This window comes from Pseudopipra pipra, chromosome W, assembly GCF_036250125.1.
Source record: "Pseudopipra pipra isolate bDixPip1 chromosome W, bDixPip1.hap1, whole genome shotgun sequence".
Classification (NCBI taxonomy): Eukaryota; Metazoa; Chordata; class Aves; order Passeriformes; family Pipridae; genus Pseudopipra; species Pseudopipra pipra.
In genome coordinates this window covers 42,706,310-42,727,451 of record NC_087580.1, presented here as the reverse complement: position 1 = coordinate 42,727,451, position 21,142 = coordinate 42,706,310, and the positions used below count along the sequence as shown (strand labels likewise).

Here is a 21,142-nt window from a genome sequence, read left to right as displayed (position 1 = left end):
TGCCCGGGGGTCGCTCAGCGGCAGCGCTCCCGCTCCCGGCCCCGCCCGCTCCCACCCAAACCCCACCAACCGCCCCTCTCGGCCCCGCCTCCGCCCCGCCCAATCCCCGCCTCGCCCCGCCCACTCCGCCGCCTCCCATTGGCTGCGCACGTTCGGCCCTGGAGCGAGGAGCGCGCGGGGAGCGTTGCCTGGAAACCGGCGAGGGAATCCCGGGAATCCTCGAGGCGCCGGCGCTGCCCCCCCACTCCTGGAGCGAGCGGCCGTGCCCGCCCGGGAGCGGGCACTCAGCGCCTGGCTGCGGCCGCCACAACGGGCAGGGAAGCAGGCGCGCGGAAGGCGGGCTTCGGCCCCCGGGCAGCGAGGAGCCCTTAACTTATATTTGGCTAAAGAGTTCTTTTCTTGTTACCTTCTTTAAAAAATAGAACCCACAAGCAGAAAGGTGATCTCCTAAAGTCTTGTAACCTTTTAAGTCCACTTGTTGCCACACAACAATAGCATGCCAATATCACATCCAAAGATACAGAATCTTACAGAGATACACAGAAATAGGTATCTATACATAGGTATGTGTATATATACATATGTATACAAATACACACAAGAAAGTTTGGGGTTCCTGATGAGAGTTCTACACGGGTAATGAACAGAGGACTGGTTTGATGTGTGATACAACTGTGGGGACCATGAATGTAAGCTCTGAGCTTTGATTTATTGTCCTGGTTTGTAACTGCCTGCCTTCCCTTTGGGGGGAACACAGGCCTCTATTTTGCACGGTCTGTTTTGTTTTACTTGGCAGTGTAGACTAGGGGCAGAAGAGTTTTTGGAGCCAAACAGCTCGATCCAGATTCAGTTCCTTTAGTGGTGCCTAAAACTCAGCAGCTGGACTCCACGGTGCCGGTGGGACCCTCCCAACTCAGAACGTTCCATGATTCCATCAAGTCCAACTGTCAGCCCAGCACTGCCCCAGAAACCTCCAAACCACTAAAGCGTGTCCACATGCAGGCGCCTCTGAAACACCTGCCGGGGTGCTGGCTCCGCCTGGGCAACCCATTGCAGTGCCCGAGCTACCCCCGAAAAACACAGGGAGAAACCTTTCTCCAGGAGCTGACCTGAAGCTCCCCTGCCTCAGCCTCGGGCCACGTCCCCCGCTCCTCCCAGCGCAGGCTCCTTTCCAGCAGCCCCCTCGGCAGAAGGCGACTCAGGGCTCCCCTCTGCCCCCCCGGCCGGCTCCGCTCCGGCCCCGCTCCCGCCACGGCCCCGCTCGGCTCTGCACGGGGAAGGAACGCGCCCAGCCCCGGACAGACACCCCCGGGGGCCGCGCACCGGGGGACTGTCCCCGGGGCTCACTCACTGGGGGTCCCTCCCCGGGGCTCAGTCGCCGGGGGTCACTCGCCGAGGGTCCCTCCCCGGGGTTCACTTACCGGGGCTTCTTCACCGCGAGTCGCTCACCGGTGTCACTTACTGGGGGTCACTCGCCGGGTGTCGCTCAGCAGCGGTCACTCACCGGGAGCCGCGCACGGGGGGGGTCCCTCCCCCGGGGGGCCGCTGCCCGGGGGTCGCTGCCCGGGGGTCGCTCAGCGGCAGCGCTCCCGCTCCCGGCCCTGCCCGCTCCCACCCAAACCCCACTAACCGCCCCTCTCGGCCCCGCCCCCGCCCCGCCTAATCCCCGCCTCGCCCCGCCCACTCCGCCGCCTCCCATTGGCTGCGCACGTTCGGCCCTGGAGCGAGGAGCGCGCGGGGAGCGTTGCCTGGAAACCAGCGAGGGAATCCCGGGAATCCTCGGGGCGCCGGCGCTGCCCCCCCACTCCTGGAGCGAGCGGCCGTGCCCGCCCGGGAGCGGGCACTCAGCGCCTGGCTGCGGCCGCCACAACGGGCAGGGAAGCAGGCGCGCGGAAGGCGGGCTTCGGCCCCCGGGCAGCGAGGAGCCCTAAAAAGAACAAAAGTGTTGAAAGAGAGGGAACTCATCGCACCATCACAGAACATGCTGAGGTGGAAGGGACCCACGAGGAGCGTCGAGTCCAAGCCTTTGCCTGGCACAGCACCGACCCCAAGAGTCACACCGTGTGCCTGAACTCTGCCAGCCTTGGTGCTGTGACCACTGCCCTGGGGAGCCTGGTCCAGTGCCAACCACCCTCGGAGGGAAGAACCTTTCCCAAATATCCACCCTAAACCCACGCGACAAAAACCTATTTGCAACCAAAAAAAAAAGTTTCTATTTTCTTCCTTCCCCTTCTCCTTATTTAGTGTTTACACAACAGTACTGCAGTGCCCTACTGGCTCAAAACTGAAATACTTGAAGTCCTTGCCGTATAGGCTGGATTTTGTCCCTTAGGCAGAGGCTAATCTGCCTGCAGTCCACCAGGACTGCCAGAGCTTGGGGAAGGGATGGAGGCTATCGCAGGAAGGAACAGAGATGCGGAGATATTCCCTGATATTCTACTCTAGAGGCGGCTCAAGAGACAGCCCTGGAGTTGGAAGCACTTGCCTTCGTCACTGGACGATCTTGTCCAGCACCACCGGTCAGATGTGTGGGGTTTATGTCCCACAGCAAATTAAAAACACCACAGCCATTCTGTAAATGTGTATTTGTTTGAGTATTCACCCTGATGGTGTTCAGGCAGTTAGGCTGAGGTACTTTTTGGATTTTTGGAACAGAAATAACATCTTTTAATGGTGTCTGTGACCGGCTGAGGTGCAGGATGTGGCCTCTCTATTTTTAGCATCTGCTGGTACGCCCATCTGTAGTGAGAAAACATCCTGTGAGTGTTAATTTAGGTGATGCAACCTTTTAAGTCTGGAGAACTACTTCCTTCTTCAAAGCTTGCTAATTCTCATGAAAGAAATAAAGAGAATTTCATGACAGTGACCTATTTTTCACTTTGAATATACCAACTATTGGTGAGCATTTACATTAAAATATTTGAAGTTTAATAAGTTTTGCAAAATGTCCTGGATGTTGAGGGATGTAGTGATGAACTCAGAATTAGAAAGTGGAGATTGTCTTCTTTTTCTTTGAAGCTCACAGGCCTATGAAAAAAAAAAGCTTTCTAGAGAAACTTAAATTTTTTTATCTAATTTGTACACATTTCTACAATTAGGACAGCTGTAGGTTCACCCCTGGCAAAATCTCTCTGCTGGTAACCCAGCCACATGCTGATTAATCCTTATTTCATGTTCAAGTGACCATGATATTTTGGTCAGCTGGTGACAGAGCGGTCCAGGTGGTAAAGGAACAAGGACTGAACAGTATGAGCAGCATTTGCCTTTTTTTCTCCTCCATCCCCCTTTTCTATATATTATACTTTGCCACTTTCTCTGCTCAGCACACAGGAATTTGCTGGATGCATCCATGAATGCAGAACCCACTGGAATCACGACATTTGTTCCAAATGATCCAGCTAGTGCCAGGGAAGCAGAAGTTATGACTGTGTAACAACCACACTGTGAGGAGGAACAAGACTGAAAACCACTTTCCGTAAAGGGAAGGATTTGAACTGGTGCTGGAGATGTGCAAGGCTCTGTTATTCTCCCTCCTTAAGTTGTTGACAGGACACAGTCCCCTCTCTTACCTGTCATTGAAAGGTCCTTCTAGTTACACTTATGGCAGTGTAACTTTGTACCAACAGCAGCCGTGCACTGTAAGGCTGCTGAGGTTTCCAAAATCCACCTTTTTTATTTCTGCTAGTTCTGCTTCGTATCCTTCAAGCCAGTACACAAGAACAAAGCTTCAGCAAAGCCTACCTAACATTTCCTTTTGTTTCTGACATCATTAGCCAACGTAAACCAAACCATTAACGGGCATCTAAAAATATTTCTGGAAGTTTTCACGTGCTCGGTGAGGATTCCAAAGTTTTCTTTGAGGGAGACTCAGGGAGACTCTAGAAGAAGATTTTTGGTCCAGGAAAAAAAAATAAATAACGCAGCTGAAGCCCAGGCACCGTTGTATGAAGCAGATTGATTAACCTTAGTGCTGCTGCATTCCCACTGGAATACACACTGGAATGACACTGGAGTGCCGCCGGATTTCCTACTGGCCGCCCGGAAGCGGCTCCTCCCGTGACTCCCAGCGCGGCAGGACCGCCTCCCGCTTCCAGCCGGCACATCCTGCCTGGCCTCGCCTCCCTTCGCCCGCCCCGATCCATCCCGGCCCGCCCCGATCCCACGCGATCCTCCCTCCTGCCCGGGTGAGTGCGGGGCCGCGGGACGGGAAGGGGCTGGATGGAGGCGGCGGGAGCCGGGAGGGGGGAGCGGGGACACCGCGTGTCCTCGGAGCCGCTGTGCCCGGCGGTATTCCCGCTGTGCCCGGCGGTATTCCCGCTGTGCTCGGCGTTATTCCCGCTGTGCCCGGCGTTATTCCCGCTGTGCCCGGCGATATTCCCGCTGTGCCCGGCGGTATTCCCGCCGTGCCCGGCGGTATTCCCGCCGCTTCCCAGGGAGCTGCCGTGGTGTGGGAGGGAACAGCCCTGGCGGGGAGCAGCTGCTCCCGTGTGGGGTTCTGCGCTGGGGTTTGTCCTCCAGCCCGGCCCGGAAGGAATTGGGGGTGCTGGTGGATGGAAAGTTGGGGCTGAGCTGGCGCTGAGCTCCCAGCCCAGAAATCCGGGCGTATCCTGCATCCCATTCAGCGGGCCGTGGGTGAGGGAGGGGGTTCTGCCCCTCTGCCGCGCTCTGGTGATTCTCCACCTGGAGCGCTGCATCCAGCTCTGGAGCTCCCAGCGTGAGAAGGGCACAGACCTGTTGGATCAAGTCCAGGGAAGGCCAGGAAGATGATGAGAGGGATGGAGCAGCTGCGGAGACAGGCTGGGAGAGTTGGGATGGCTCAATCTGGAGAAGTCTCTGTGGAGACCTCCTTGCAGCCTGTCAGTACTTAAGTGGTGCAAGAAAGATGGAGAGGGACTTTTTATGAGGGCCTGTAGCTGCAGGACAAGGGGCAATGGGTTTAAGCTGAACGGTTTAGGTTTAGACTAAATGTAAGGGAGAATTTTGTTCTGCTGGAGGGTGGTGAGGCATTGGCTCAGGTTGCCCCGAGAAGCTGTGGATGCCCCATCCCTGGCGGTGCTCAAGGCCTGGTTGGATCCTGTTGGATGGGGTTTTGAGCAACTAGATCTTGTGGAAGGTATCCCTGCCCATGGCAGGGGGCTTGGAACAGCTGTAATAACCAGCAGAACGCTACAGAACAGCCCGTGTTGTAAATGAAGCTGCGTTCTATGAATAGTAAATATCTGAATGTAACTTCTTTAAATCAGTGTGAATGAGCTGAGAGGTTGCTACAATGGATTTAGGTCTGGAATTCAAAACTATTAATCCAGGCTTGGTTGCATTTGTGTTGCTGTCGTTTGGGGATGTCAGCTTCAGATCTTGGTGCCTTCAGCAGCATCTTCAGATCTTGCTGTCAGTCAGGGACTGATTTTCAGTCTTTAATTTTTTACGCATTCCCTTGCCTCGTGCTGCAGTTGGGAATGTTCATTCTCTCAGGAAGGAGGTGATGTGAATTCCCTCCTGCAGGGCTGAGGTGACCCTCGGTTACTGTTGAGGGACAGGCTGTGCAGGAGCTGCTGATGAAACACTGCCCAGGAGTTAGTGGGCCAGCAAGGGTGTCCTGCTGCACAGAAGAACTAAGTGCTGCATGTAAATACCAGAACTGGAGTTTAAGTTTCAAAATACGGGATCTGTGTAAATAAAAGTATCTCAACAAATTGATAGCATTTCCTATCAAATGGGTGTAGGGAGTAGAGCTGTCATTTTTACTTAGAAATTATGGCATCAGCACGTTCAAACTTCTCAGGTGTTGGCTTTCCAGACTTGCACAGTTACCTACCTACAGTTACTTGATTTTCCCCTTAACTTTCCTGAGAATTTGGCAGCCAAACCATTTGTAGATCAACTTCTTTATTTTTGCATAATGGTACACAATCATACTATCTGCCTGGGAAAAACAGAGTAAATGACTTCCAGCTTTAAAATGAAATGTCTGTGCTTGTATGAAAGAATTCTTTTTGTTCTACATAAACAAAGTTTGACAGCTCGACAGGACTGAAAGCAGAATCTTGGCCTTTTAGTCCTTAAACTGGTAAATTTTACAAGTTTTAAACTTGTAAATGTAGTAATTACAGAGCATCAACAGGAAGGCCTAACAATGTTCCCTGTCTTCTGTAAATTGTTAATGCTTTGGAGCAAATAGTGAGGCTCTGAAACCAGAGCTGTTCCCGGGATACTCTGATATCCCACTGGGTAGGGTAAGAGTTGTTGCTCTGGGCCCGTGAGCTCTTGAGTTGTGTTGCTGGTTGATTGTTTTGGTCCTCTCTCCTCTTGAACAGGAACCATGCCCAAGAAAGGAGGGAAGCATGCTGAAATGGGAAAAGAAACACAGACACAGTGTAAACGAGCAAAGCTGGAAGCAGCTTGTTCTCCCTCAGTCCTGAGTTTTGAGAACCCAGACAGCCTCTTCGGGAGCTTGATCTCCCCCATCAAAGAAGAGGTGTTTTTCAAGGAGTACTGGGAGCAAAAGCCACTGCTCGTCCAGAGCAATGATCCCCTGGTGGCTGCTTACTGCCTGTCCCTGTTCCAGCTGTCAGACTTGAAGGAGCTGTGCAGCCAGGGCCTGTACTATGGGCGAGGTGTGAATATCTGCAGTGTGTGAATGGAAAGAAGAAGGTTTTAAATAAAGAAGGCAAAGTGAATTACATGCAGCTGAAGAAGGATTTTGACCAGAAAAAGGCAAGAATACAGTTTCATCAGCCTCAGAGATTTAAGGTGGGATTGTTTCACTGGATATAATTGATGCTGGCTTAATAATGTGGTGTGTTTTGCTTGAGTTGCACTAGACATGGCTTCATCTCTGTCCCCGGGGGAAGTGGTTGACATTGATGACCTGCTGAAATCTTTACATGAGCTGTATTAAGACACAGTTTATACTTTTGCACTGTCCATCATGTTTCACTGCTCTGCAGTAAGAACAAAATCTGATTCATGCTATAATATGTATAATAATATATTCTTTTTAAAATTTTGCTCTGTCACATAAAAGTTTGGAAACAAAACCAAATGCACAAAACTGATGATTAGGCATCTGTGCTTAAATTATCCCTTCTGCCCCACTGTTTCCTTGTGCAAACTTTGTGGCTTTTGAGCCACTTCCCTTTAATGGAGGGTAAGGTGTGAAACCATGTGAAACATTTCCAGTGTTCTTGCCAGTGAATTGCACCGTGGAAAGGTACCAGCCCATTTTAGCTGAGTGTTCTCAGTCCTTGAGTTTGAGAACGAGACAGTGGTGCTGCACAGTTGTGTAAAGGACTTGGATTCTTGGAGGTGCTTTGATTCAGGTAGTCTTGAAGGTGTCAACACAATTGAATTGTGAGGTGGACCCAAATAAGATCCCAAATACAAGCTGAGTCCCAGGTATAGTGTTCCTGGCTGATGTCAGCTTTAATGGCCAAGCTGCACTTGTGTGGATCTGGTACTTGGCACGTTCTGCTGTTTCCCTTCGGTGCCTTGTCTGTCACATGTGGGGTGTGGATGAGTCAAGTTTGGTTTTGAATATTCCCAAATGATTGGAGTAACTGGTGAAAGGTCTCTAACCTTTGTATGTTCTCTCTGGTGAGAGAATGCAGGTCCTGCATGTGCTTATTGTTTTATGGTGTTTTGCTGTTTGTGGGATTATTTTCCTCTGTTCAGCCTTGTCTGTCTGGTTGTGCAGCCTAAAGATGGCACAGGGAAGAGAACAAACCCAGGATGGGCCACCAGACTTTCTGGCTTAGCAATGACTCTCATGGCAGATCCCCTTTGCATCTCCAGTGCTCTCCTTCAGGAGAAACACTGGTACAGAGCACCTTCCTTCCCAGCCTCTGTGTCCCTGATGTGATCATTCTTCCCAAGCCATGGGGAGGATGTGGGCTGGGCTTGGCTGAGCTCTTCAGCAAGTAACAGCATCTTTTTTTTTTTACAGGAGGAGCTGTGGAAGATTCAGGAGAAGCTGGAGTTCTACTTTGGGTCTCTGGTGGGGTCCAATGTTTACATCACTCCCCAGGGATCCCAGGGCCTTCCTCCTCACTATGATGATGTTGAGGTAGGACAGCACAACCTTGCCTGTGAAATTGTGCATGGGCTTTTGCTGATGGCAGTGTTTGCTGTTGTGTGTGTGCTTCTAACCCTCCCCCCCACTAAATATTATAGGAAAATGTTGGGGTTTTTTTATTTGTGTTTCCTTGTAGTCGTTTTTCTTACATATTTTTGCTGAAAATTTACTAATAGTAATATCTAATCATAATATCATGTAAACTGGGTTTTCCAGACCTGGTATTTCCATTAGATAGAAAGAGAAGTTTGTTTTCAGAGCTGCAGAAGCTTTCTAGCACCTGTTTTTTCATTTTCACTTCATTCAGGCCCCAAGAATTTACAAGTCCTTTTTCCTTTGCTAAGTACTTGCTCTTTCTTCAGCTGGACTGTAACAGCAGACTGGTTGTGCTTGTTGGTCCTGCTGTTTTTAAGAAGTTACTGATATGATGAATTCCTGTGGTCCAACTGCATTTTAAATCAGCTTCTAAAAGAAACATACAAATATACACTGCGTTATAAAGAAAAAATTGGACTATCCCACTTAAACCAAATCAAAAAATCCAATCCTTATATGTATATTTTGCTTTTTAATATTTTCATTTCCATTCAATACACCTGGAGTTTCATTTTCCTTATGCTTGTTATTCAGCAGCCTCACATCCAGCATTTCTAACTCATGCCACCTACCCCCATTGGGCACCCTATAGAGGTTTCTGATGCTCTGTTGGGGATAAGCCTCTTTCCCCTGAAATTCTGGATATTTGTGTGGCAGATGTTCCTTTTGGGTTAGTTCTCTAGCACTTACTTAAGTGACTGGAGAGAAACAGGGATTTCCAAATGCCCGCCTTAGGATAAAACAGATCCCACTTCACAACTCCTCTGTCTGTTGTCTCTAAATAGAGACAAAAAAAATTAGTTCAAATTTAAATTTCTCTGAATTGTAGCTATCTAAAAATTAATGTGAAAGGAATTACTTCCTTATGGATTTGGATTTATGGTCTTTTGCAGGTGTTTATCCTTCATCTGGAAGGCGAGAAACACTGGCGGCTCTATAAACCAAGGGTGCCTTTAGCTCGGGAATATGATGTGGAATCAGAAGATAGGATTGGGAATCCCACACATGAGTTCATATTAAAGGTATGAGAATTTCATTGCCTTAGGTGGTCTGGGCTGTGATTGCCAGAAAAGTTAAAAGTGGTCCATTTCTTGAAGGCAGTGATTGTGGCTGTGAAACTGAGGGGAGGGTTTGCACACTGCGAGCACGAGAAATTTGGGTGATAGTTGTCTGTATCCTTTTTTAAAGGTATCCTTTGCTTCTAGTATTTAAATAATGGGCCAAAACCCCCAGTTATTTCTGTAAATTGACTAGTACTCTCCAGGTTGGGCACCCTGACTCCTAGGTCATGTTTGTGGAGTTGTGTGCAGAAAAAACACTGGGTTTGTGTATGGTTATAAAACATTTTTATGCTTTTACATGCTGCCTGTAATCCCTCAGGCTAATCCTTCTGTGCACTGAGACTTACTGCTGCACTGAACATTGTCACTGTTCTGGTGAATGAGATTTAAATATTTATCCTTGGCTGATAAAGAAAAGCATGAACCAAACCCCATATAAACTTGCTGTATTAATTGCTCTTCCTTTTTCCAAACCTGAAATTCAAGTGTTTGGTTGGTGGTTGATTTTTGGAATAAAAGGAACATTTCATGAAGATTACTGAGTGTCAGCAGGGAATCTGGTGCTTGTCCTGTTCTGTTTTACCTGCTTTTGAAGTGGTACTTGTCCAGCTGGTGGTGCTGCTCCATGTTGGAATCCTCAGGAGTTTCTCTGCCTTTTGGCCTGTTATGGAGCCTCTCTCTGCTCTTCTCAGTGTGCAGAGCTGCATTTGGGTGTAGGTGTTTTAGGAATAGTGTGACATGTTGGATGGTGTAGGTGTTTTAGGAATAGTGTGACCCATTGGATGGGATGCTGACATCATGAGCTGTGTTATTTGACAGAGGGGAATATTCAATCGTCATCGTGTACTGGGTAATGCAAAGTCTAGTAAATTACAGTTCCCTTTTTCATTTCTGGAATATTTTGGACCAGACTTCAGTGCCTTTCATTTTTATGGAATAATGATGGGCTTAAAAGTTATCCAAGTTTTTAATTTATTTTTCTTCTGTTTGCTGTTGTTCACTTCCTGTGACCCATTTCTTCTGGGTGGCTGGTGTCAAAGTTTGGTTGTCTCTTTGTGGCTGCCTCTGAGAGGGATGCTGTTGTTTGACTCTATTTCCTCCCTAAACATCTTTCTAGAATATTTCCTTTCTCCATCTTTCAAATGAAGAGAATTCAGAATACTCTTGGTTGGTGTAGTCCCCACTCTGGTAAGGAAGTCAGTTTTCTTTGACTGTGCTGTCCAACTCTATAGGTGTTTACAGGACAAGCCATAAGTAAACTTTTATTTCCTTCTTGGAGGCAATTTTATGTGCTTTACACCTTTCTTGTCTTGACTTTCCTTATCTAGTTTTTTTTCAGTGTGGAGTTTTAATTTACATAGGTGAGAAGAAAGATAGAGAGGAGGAGGAGGAAGGGCGTACGTGTTTTTTAAGTGCTTTAACTGAAAATCTCAGACAACAGTATTGTAACAGATTACCATTTTTATAGAATATTTGGCTTTTCTCGTGGAATACTAGCCTTTTCTTTTGATGTGATCTGACCAAATCTCCATTTCACTGCTCCTCTGCCAGCCCACTGTGTTGCCAGCAGGTCCATCTCAGCTGCTTCTTTGTCCTCTTCCTGCAGCTCAGTGGGAGTCTGTGTGTTCTGTAATGTTAAAAAGCTTGTTTCACGTTTTCAGTAAATATTGACAGCAGGTTGGAAAGTTTAAGGTTCTGAACTTCTGGCTTAGTGTTCTTTATGTTATTAAAGTGTACATTGCAGGACTGCTCCATTTTGTGATTCTAAAGGATATATACTGTCAGACTGCCTACTCAGAGAGTATTTTCTCTGACTGCAGTAAGGTTTGACCTGGTGCCCTAAATATATCAATTTTCTTGCAGCCAGGTGACTTACTGTACTTCCCAAGAGGGACCCTCCACCAAGCTGACACTCCTCTTGGGACCTCCCATTCAACACACGTGACCATCAGTACCTACCAAAACAAGTCATTATTCTTTATCTTTTGTTTTGTGTGGCTTACCTCTGCCAAGTGATGTGTGTGAGTAGTACAGACCTGGGATGTGGTGAAGTTTTGGGGCTTGGGGGAAGGAGGGGAGCAAGAAGACTGTTGCTGTTTGAAGCAGCCTGTTTGAGCGGTTTTCATGCAGCAAGCTTGATTGCTTTTTAATTGCTTATTTTATTATTTACCAGCTGTAGGCTTTAATGTGGAAAATGCTACAACTGCAAACTCACTTCTGTATTTAAAAAAATCTCTCATCAGTGGCTGAAGTTACTGTTCATTTCATAGCTCAGATAGAGTCATGAGTTACTCCTTTCATCATGTTTTCTCCTGTATTTGATAGTCACCTGCACTGATCTTCTGACACTGATCTTGCTGCCAATTCTTCCTTGCAAACATTTTCTGCTTATCTGTGTTTTTTTTTACCTCCTACCCCATGTATGCAAGTCAGATTTCTTATGACACACTCCCAGTCCTTGTGCCCACACTGTTGTCACACAGGGAAATGTTCTTGCCAACCTAATCAGCCTCCCAGATGCTGGGTTTGGAGCCATTGGTCTGAGTTAGGAATTAGGAAGGGCAGAACAAGTTTGGGCATATTCTAGATAACTGTGAGATGAATCTCTAACCACCAGCTGTGCCATTCTGGAAGCCAGGATGGGCTGGTAACTCTTCATCTGGCCACTCCTCCAACATGGAGAGAGGGTTAAGAGGAAGCTGCTCAAAGGTGTCAGTCTTCTTAAAAGTTGGGTTCAGATTATTTCAATTTACACATGTGTTCTTTTATTCAGAAGGTAAAAAAAAACTAACCCCAAAAAACAGGAGAGGAAAAGGAAAAGCTGCTCTTCTTCCAAGGTTAAAAAGTGGAGTCATCCCCCGTTAAGGCTGTTGGTAATGAAGTGCTGACATCCTGCCTCTGCACCTCCTGTCAGCAAGTGCAGGGAAAACAAGCAGGAGTCCTGGTGCAGGCTGCTGTTCTGACTTGTAGATGGAAGTATGATCTGGAAGCATTTCCTTGGCAAATTGAAGAGAAATCCTTGAAAGCAGCTGTGGAGGAAGTGCTGGTGGAGGTGGCACTTCCAGGTATTTTCAGGTTTGTCTGGGCCAGATCCCAGCAGGAGAGAAGTGTGCACATGCGGGATAAGCAGGGCAGTTTGGAAAAGCAGTCCCTTCACAGCCCGGCTCCCCCAGCTCCCTTTGGGGGTGACCCCCCGCCCCTCGCGCTCCCTTTGGGGTCCCCCCCGCTCTTTCCCCCCGCCGCTTTCCCGCCGTGCCCGCCCCGCTCACCCGACAGGGCGGGACCGGCAGGGACGGGGCGGGGACGGGCCGAGCGCTGATTGGCTGCGGCGGGGGCTCGAGAGGCGGGGCGTGCGCAGAGCGCCATGTTGTCTGCGGGGCAGCGGTAGCGGTGGAGGTGCGGCTGCGCTCGGAGAGCGCGATTCTGGGGATCCGCTCGGGGCTGCGGGAAGCGCGGCTGTGGGTGGAAAGGCTGGAGGGCTCGGGAGGGTTTAGCCGAGGGGTTCGGGGGTTCCCGAGGGTCAGAGCGCGGGGCCTGGAACCCGCGCGGAGGGCGTGGGGCTGTCCCAGCACCGTGGGTGCACTGCGCAGGCGCGCCGGCGTTACCCGCCGGCATTGCCCGCGACCCGCCATTACCCCTCCTGCCACAGCGCCCCCTGCCGGCCCGGCGGACCGACCCCAGGGAAAGGGGATCCCAATGCCCCCCCCGAACCCCAGAGACCCCCAACACGCAGCACACAGAGACCCCAAAGGGACTGGGGCCCGGGGGTCCCCTAAAGCCCAGCAGTGGGGTTCAGGGGATCTCCCAGCCCCCAGGGGAAGGAGTCCTGGGGGTGCCCCCCAAAGTCCGGGGGGGAGATGTACCGCATCCGTGTAAGGGGATCCCAGTACCCCTCAGTACGGCCCAGTAACCCCCTCAGTGACCAGCCAGTGTGTCCCAGTGACCTCCCACTGCCCCCCCAGTATGGCTTAGTGATTCTCCAGTGAGCACCCAGTAACCCCCAGTATGGCCCAGTAACCTGTCAGTGTCTCTCCCTGTGTCCTGGTAATTCCCCAGTAACTCCCCAGTCCCTCCCAGTGCCCTCCCAGGATCCCTCAGTAACCCCCCAGTCCCTCCCAGTGCCTCCTGGTTCCCCCTAGTGTGTCCCAGTATCCCCCAGTAATCACTCAGGGCCCCCCAAAGCCCCCCAGCTGTCCCCAGTGTGTCCCCAGATGCCCTTGGCCTTTCTGTGAGCATGGGAGGGGGCGTTTTTGTGGTCAGAGGGTCCAGGGGGGGCTCCTGGGGTGAGATGGAGGGTTGGGGACATGAGGGATGGGGTTTGTGGACAGTGGAATTGGGTATGTCAAGGGGGGAATTGGAAACACCAAAAAAGGCCTTGGGGACATGAGGGGAGTCTCAGGACTGACTTGCTTGTAGGGAAGCCCCTCCTCTCCCCCTCTAGGCCCCATTAACCTCCTCAAACATCCCCCAACTCTCCTTTTTTTCCTTTAATCCCCTCCCCCCCAGATACCTTTGACCCACCGATGCCCACAAGATTCTTTTAACTTCCCCAAATGCACCCAAAGGCCCCCAAAACCCACCAAATCCCCATCCAACCCCTCCAGATCCCCCCAAATCTCCCCCAGCTCCTCCTCCAAATCCCTCCCAACCCCCATTCCACAAAGAGGGATCACCCGGCACCCTGGGACAGGAACACAGTGGGCTGTACTGGGGGCACTGGGCTGTACTGGGAGGGCACTGGGGGGGCTCAGGTGTCCCAGGACAACGTGGCCCAGCTCCAGGAGAGATCTGGGGAGCAGTGAGGAGGTACTGGTCTGTCCTGGTCTATCCTGGTCTGTACCCCCAATCCCCAAAGCCCCTCCCCAGCTCCCCCAGGACCCTCCCACACCACAAAGCCCCCCAGGTCCCCCCAGGCCCCTGACTTGGTCCTGCTGCCCCTTGAGCATCTGCAGCTGCTGCAGAACCAGGCATTTCATCAGCAAATGTGCAGGTGACACCAAGCTGGGGGTGTGTTGATGTGCTGGAAGGCAGGAGGGCTCTGCAGAGGGACCTGGCCAAGCTGGTTCCATGGGCTGATTGCAAGGGGATGAGGTTCAAGCAGGCCAAGGGCCGGGTCCTGCCCTTTGGCCACAAGAAGCCCCGTCAGCCCCCCGGGCTGGGGCCAGAGTGTCTGGAGAGCAGGCAGGCAGAAAGGGAGCTGGGAGTGTGGATGGACAGGAAGCTGAAGAGGAGGCAGAGTGTGGCCAGGTGGCCAAGAGGGCCAATGGATGGTGGCCTGTGTGAGGAAGAGTGTGTCAGCAGGAGCAGGGAAGTGACTGTTGGGCTGGAGTGAGCGCTGGTGAGGCCACCCCTGGAGTGCTGTGTCCAGCTCTGGGCCCCTGAGTTGAGGAAGGCCCTGGAGGGGCTGGAGCAGGTGCAGAGAAGAGCAGCGAAGCTGGGGAAGGGAGTGGAGCACAAGTGGTGTGAGGAGAGGCTGAGGGAGCTGGGGGTGTTGAGGCTGGAGAAGACGAGGCTCAGGGGAGACCTCCTGACTGTCTGCAAGTCCCTGCCAGGAGATTGGAGCCAGGTGGGGGTGGGGCTGTTCTGCCAGGAAACAGCAGTAGGACAAGAGGGCTGGGTCTTGAGCTGTGCCAGGGGAGGTTTAGGTTGGATATTAGGAAGCAATTTTTTGCAGAGAGAGTAATCAGGCCTTGGAATGGGCTGGGCAGGGAGGGGGTGGAGTCAGCGTCCCTGGAGGTGTTGAAGGTGAGAGTGGATGTGGCATCAGTGCCATGGTCTGGGAAGCACTGCAGGGTTGGATCAAGGGTTGGACTTGATGATCTCGGAGGTCTTTTCCAACCTGGCTGATTCTGTGATTCTGTGGTTACCATTCCTATGGCAGCACATACTTGAGGCTCTATCCCCAGGGTGATAGAGATGTCTGTCCATATCTATCTCCAAGGTTAGTCTGTAAATGTGTGGTGTTAGAAAAGCAGGCTAAGTTGTGGGCTGGTTGTAGAAGGAGAAAGAAGCCCAGAGGCCAGTGCAAGCAGGCAGCCCTGAGCTTGCACATGATGTCCCCTCCCTGCAGGTTCCTGTCCTTGAGCCCAGGCCCTGAGGTGAGGCTGAGAAGTGGCGCGGAGGTGAGCCCAGAGCTGTCCCTGAGGTGAGGCTGAGAATAAGTGCAAGGCAGAGGTGCTGCTGAGCAAGGAGAGCCCCGTGGTGGGGAAGAGACAAAGCTGTGAATGCCCATCCCCGAGAAGGTGCTGTGTCCATCCCCTGTGTGCCAGGTGAGCTGGGGCTTTGCTGCAGAGCTGCGGGCGCTGATTTGAGCGTCTCCAAGTGCTGAGATGGTGGGCACCCAGGAACACAAACTGTGCCTGGCCACGGAGCCTGCAAGGAGGAGCAGAGACAGCGGTGGCAGTGTGGGGGTTCAGGTTGTCCCTGTGCCTTCCCCTGCAGGCCCTGTCTGTCCCTGCTGGGCCCCTGTCCATCCCCATCAGGTCCCTGCCTGTCCCCCCCGGGCTGAGCTCCCCCCAGGAAGTGCCGTGGAGCTGAAGCTGCTGCCATCCCCCCCCTGCAGCCGCTGCCCCAGCCAAGGGAGCAGCAAAGGCAGGGCCAGGAGCAGAGGCAGCAGCAGGGGAGCCCTGGGGGGCCGGGAAGCTCTTGTGTGGGTCAGGAAAGAGGCGCTGGGCACGAGGCCGGGGCTGTGCTGAGCAGGCCCAGCCCTCACATCCCCCCAGCCAACGCCGGCTGCCCGGGGGGCTTGGGAGGGACCCCCAGCCCGTGTGACCCACACTGAGCTGGCAGAGAGAGAGCCAAGGGACAGGGCCACGGGCAGGGCCACGGGTGAGGGACAGGCAGGGCCATTGCAGGGCCACGGTGAGGGCACAGCCTGTGGCAGCAGAGCTGCCCAGGGCCGGGGGCAGCCGGGGGTGTTGGTACCAGGCAGTGCTGGGGCTGAGCAGAGCACGAGGCCTCTTGCAGACCCCTGGAGCAGCCTCCCACTTGCCAGCCCCGCCCTGGCAGAGTGACACTGTCCCTTCCCTACAGGACACTCCCCCCGAAATCTTCGTGGGGGCCTTTTGTGTGTATTGCTGGTTGCTGATTCCTGCTGGGGACCTGAGGGAGCCTCTGCAATCCCATCCATGGGGCACAATCCCCTCTGCAGAGCTTGACTCACTGCAGACTTTGCAGGGAAATCTGTGCTGGCAGCCCGAGTATGTCACGACCACCCGCACACTCCCCAGGATATTTGGGATGAGTTCCCCTTCCAGAGCACCCACGAGATGGGGGGGAGGTGCTGGTTTTGCTGCTGTTCGTGTTTCTGCTCCGCCCCTGTCCCTGCCCTTCCTGCCGCTGTTGGGTGAGCGGAGCGGCCACGATGGGAAAGGGGCGAGAGAAGTGACCCAGGAGCCTGAAATGGGGGAGCGGAGAAGGGGAAGCCTGGACATTGGGGACCTCTGGGATCCCTGGGACAACACAGTGGAGAACGTGGAGAGGGGGAATGTCTGGGAAAACGGCACCCATAAGGCGAGAGTCACAGGAGAAGGAACCCTTTGGACCCCCAACACTCCCAGCATCCCTAAGTGGGACCCCCAGCGTCTCAGACAGGGGAGACCCTCTGAACCCCAGAGGGTAGAGACAAGAGAGGGGGAACTTCTGGGAGAAATGTTTTGGCTAATCTTCATATTTTGGAGTATTTTTAGCTGAATTTCAACTTTTTGCAGTTTGAGGGACTAAGGATCTTGCTATTTCTGAAAATTTTTTGCCTGAATGGCAGTGGTTTGGGTTTTTCTGAGCTGAATCTTGGTGTTTTGGAGGTTTTTATGGACACAGGATGCCCGGTGAGTTCTAGAGATGGACTTGGGCAGGAGGAACCCCCAAGCCAACGCGCTCAGCCCTTGTTTTCCCCCCATCAGGATTTGTCCTTCCCAAAGCTTGGGTGGATGGAGGAGGAGGCTGCGAGGAAGAGGAAGATGCCTTGGGCCCCCCAGGCAGGTGAGGAGGAAGTCAGTGTCCTTTGGGCGGGTGTTGTGCTGGCTCTGTCAGCCGAGCATGGCCCCGGCTGCAGGACAACCCCGCTGGCGCCGCCGTCCTGCCGGGGCCGGAGTTGGGGGGATGTCTTTGGCCTTCCCTGTGGGCCGGAGGCAAATCCCCTGCCTGTCCTTCTTGCTTCCTGCCCCAGGCCCCGAGCTGAGGACGGAGAGCCCGGAGGACAAATCCCCCCTTGAGACCCTGGTGGGAGAGGCCGTTTTGAAGGGCTCCATGGCGCAGGAAGGCAGCGGGGAGGAAAAGGGCCGGAGATCCCCCCGCAGGAGGGGCTCCAAAGCCATCCCAGGGTGCTCTGAGGAGGAAAGAGCCAGCGTGTGCCGGGAAGGCAACCGGAGCTTGAGCCAGAGCTGTGACCTGGTGGACCCTGAGCAGCCTCCCAGCAGGGAGAAGCCCTTCAGGTGCTTGGAATGTGGGAAGAGCTTCAAGAACAGCTCCCACCTGATCCGACACCAGCAGATGCACACTGGGGCACGTCGCTACATGTGTGGGGAATGTGGGAAGAGCTTCAACCAGAGCTCCCACCTGTTCAAACACCAGCGCGTCCACACTGGGGAACGGCCCTACGTGTGTAATGATTGTGGAAAGAGTTTCAGTGACAGCTGCAGCCTGATCCGACACCTGCACATCCACACTGGAGAACAGCCCTACAAGTGTGGGGAATGTGGGAAGAGCTTCAGCCGGAGCTCCCACCTGATCCGACACCAGCACATCCACACTGGGGAACGGCCCTACACATGTGGGGAATGTGGGAAGAGCTTCAGGAGCAGCTCCAGCCTGATCCAACACCTGCACATCCACACTGGGGAACATACCTACCTCTGTGAGGAATGTGGGAAGAGCTTTAGGAACATCTCCAGACTGATCCAACACCAGCACATCCACACTGGGGAACGTCCCTACCTCTGTGCGGAATGTGGGAAGAGCTTTAGGAACAGCTCCAGACTGATCCAACACCAGCACATCCACAGTGGAGAACGTCTCTACCTCTGTGAAGAATGTGGGAAGAGGTTTCACACCAACTCACATCTCCTCAGTCATGAGTGGACGCACACAGATGAGAGGCCGTTCCGCTGCAACGACTGCGGGAAGGGCTTCAAGCACAACTCCACCCTCGTCACCCCACCGGCGCATCCACACCGGGGAGAGGCCCCACAAGTGTGGGGAGTGTGGGAAGAGCTTCACCGACAGGTCTACCCTAAGCAGTCACCAGCGCCTCCACACTGGGGAACGGCCTTACAAATGCTTGGAATGTGGAAAGAGCTTCACCAAGAGCTCTAACTTGACCAGACACCAACGGACCCACCGGTAAGTGAAGTCCTACCAGTGCCCCGACTGCAGGAGGAGCTTCGGCCGCGGCTTCCACCCCAAATGAACCCCCTGATGGTGAGGCAACCCCTGGTGTCCAGTGACTGGAGGTCCATCCCTTTTGACTAGAAAGGGCCTATCTCCTTTCACAAGGGCAGCTTCTTCCAACAGAACCCTTCTTGGAGGGGTGTGTGGAGATTCCTGCCTTGGTTGGGGACCCCCCAAGGTCACTGCTGGAGGATGAGAGCAGAGATCTCCCCACGAGCGTTGGTCTGGGGGAGTTCCATCCATCTCTAAATAAGAATTATTGCTTTTGTGCCAGCTTGAGTAGAATTGCTTCTACAATTGCTTTAGTGTAGAGCACTGTCCTATCTTATCCTGTACTCCTGATAGTTTTAGTGTTTCTATTGTGCAGTAAATAAATCTGATGAAGATGTTTTGTCTGATCATTTGTATCCCTAAATAATTCCTTTCTATCAATAGATCTGATTTGCCATCATTAAAACCTGGAGGACATCATCCCCCCACTCCCCAGCCCCCTCCTGCTCAGGTTGGGGGTCCCACCCTCCCATTTCCCCACTCTTCTGATCTCTCCCACGCACTTCCCATCATCCCCCAAACCTCAGTGCCCATCCCTCACCACTTCTGGGGGGTCCCATGCCCATCCCACTCATTTTGGGGTCCCACCACCTCTTTTATCACCTCTGACCCCCCTTTTCCCTCTGACTGCCCCCTTCCCACCCCCTACTCACCTGAGAGCTCCTCGCCTGGAGCTGGGAGGGCTCCCAGCCCCACCAGTGCCCAGAGAAGTCCCCCCAAAAACAAGGTTAGGTGGGGTCCTGGGTGGGCTTTGAGTATGTTTGGGGGTCCTTGGGGAGCTCTGGGGAAGCTTTGAGGATTCCCAGCCCTTTTGGGGTGAGCTGGGTGCCTATTGAGGGGCAGGTGCCCTCTCAAAGCCCTCCCAGAGCGGGTTGACACGGGGGGACAGAGGAGGGTCCCCACTCCCGATCCATCCCGGGGCTGGTTCTGCACCCCCCAAGCTCAGCTCCCTTGGGATTCCCCCAAGCTCCTACCCCAGTACCCTCCTAATACTTGGGACTGGGGAGAACTGGGAAGCTTTACTGGGATCACTGGGAGCAGCCGGGCAGATGCAGAGTGACAGCAGGGGAGGGGGGGACACACGACCCCCCAAAATCCTCACGGGGACAGGAGGGGTCCAGGCTGGGCCCGAGGCCCCGGGGAGGGGCTGCGGCCGCCGGCGGCTCAGGAGCTCTGTGGGGAGAGAAAAGGGGGTGACACCGGGGTAGGGGGTCCACGGGGGGGCACAGACGCTCTGGGGGGACACACGACCCCCTGGGACCCCCCTCACCTTCTGGCGCAGGTAGAAGCCGAGCCCCAGCGCCAGGGAGACGAAGGCCAAGAGGAAGCCCCCGGCCCCTCCTTGGCAGCAATTCCTCAGGCTGATGGAGCCCGGCAGGGCCGGGGCCGCCGGCGGTGTCCGATCCCGGCAGGAAGCGGGGAGGGCCCGGCGGGGTCTGATAGAAATAAATCAAAGCAGATCTCTCTCTATCTTTTACTGCCCAAGCAGTGACCATCAAGAGCTGTCCCTGCTTCACAGCAGAAGCTCCACACACTTCAACAAAGTCTGTGGAAGAATCTGCTCTGTCAAAGTTGGCCCTGGGCTTTTATGCTTATCCAGTGATGGATGGCCAGTCACATATTCCCAGGCCAGTGAGCAGCTGATCTGTCAAACTCTGCTTCCAAAAGCAGCATGTGTGTTGGAAGGTTGGGGAACCAGGCTGGGTTTGGCACAATTCAACACTAAACCAACCCCTTGGCACCAGCAGTAACTCCCCACAGAGAGCTGGCAGTGCTTGCATTCTCTGATGAGATTCTTTTCCAGGTAGAACATCCTGCTACAAGGGGTCTGTTACCACCCACCCCAGAAAGGGGGGGTAACCAGGTTCTTATTAATAAATCCCTTGGGGTGGATTAGAGTGAAATGAAACTAAATAATCAGTGTTTGAAAACATATATATGTAGGGTTTATTTTAGAACACTTTTGTTTCAAAGGTAAACAGGTATGTTGCCATTTTGGGTGTTATCATCTATATCTCTCATCTTCAGCAATATGGCATAAAGAGAACCTTTAGGGAAAATGCATATGGGAAAGGCAGGATAAGGGTAAGGGAGAGTAAGGGAAAGCAGAGATGAGAGTGAAAAGATGTCCATAGTCACCACTCACGGAGTCCAGCGATGGAACTTGGGAGTTGCAGCTTCCATGTCTGTCAGTTGAAGTGGTGGCCTTGATGCGTTTGGGGTAAGGGAGGGAAGCCCCCACACTCCAAGAAGTTATGAGTTATTATATCCATGGATGGTGTCCCGGGCCGTGCCTTGAGCCTCCAAGGTCTGCTGGGCCTGTGCAGAGTTCCCGTGAGGGGCCTGGTGAACACGTCTCTTCTCGCCTTTTCAGGGCTTGACACCTTCAGCAACACTGGCAGGGGGGATGGGTCCAGCTGCCTCTTCCCAGCCTGCAAAAGTGCCCTGGCAATCCTAGAATGCATAAATCATTGTG

General features: G+C 53.0%; 1 pseudogene; it reads left to right on the top strand.

Annotated features, from left to right (window-relative positions):
• The window catches only part of LOC135405218 (zinc finger protein 729-like), a 285,000-nt pseudogene that overhangs the window by 132,674 nt on the left and 131,184 nt on the right, over positions 1–21,142 (top strand).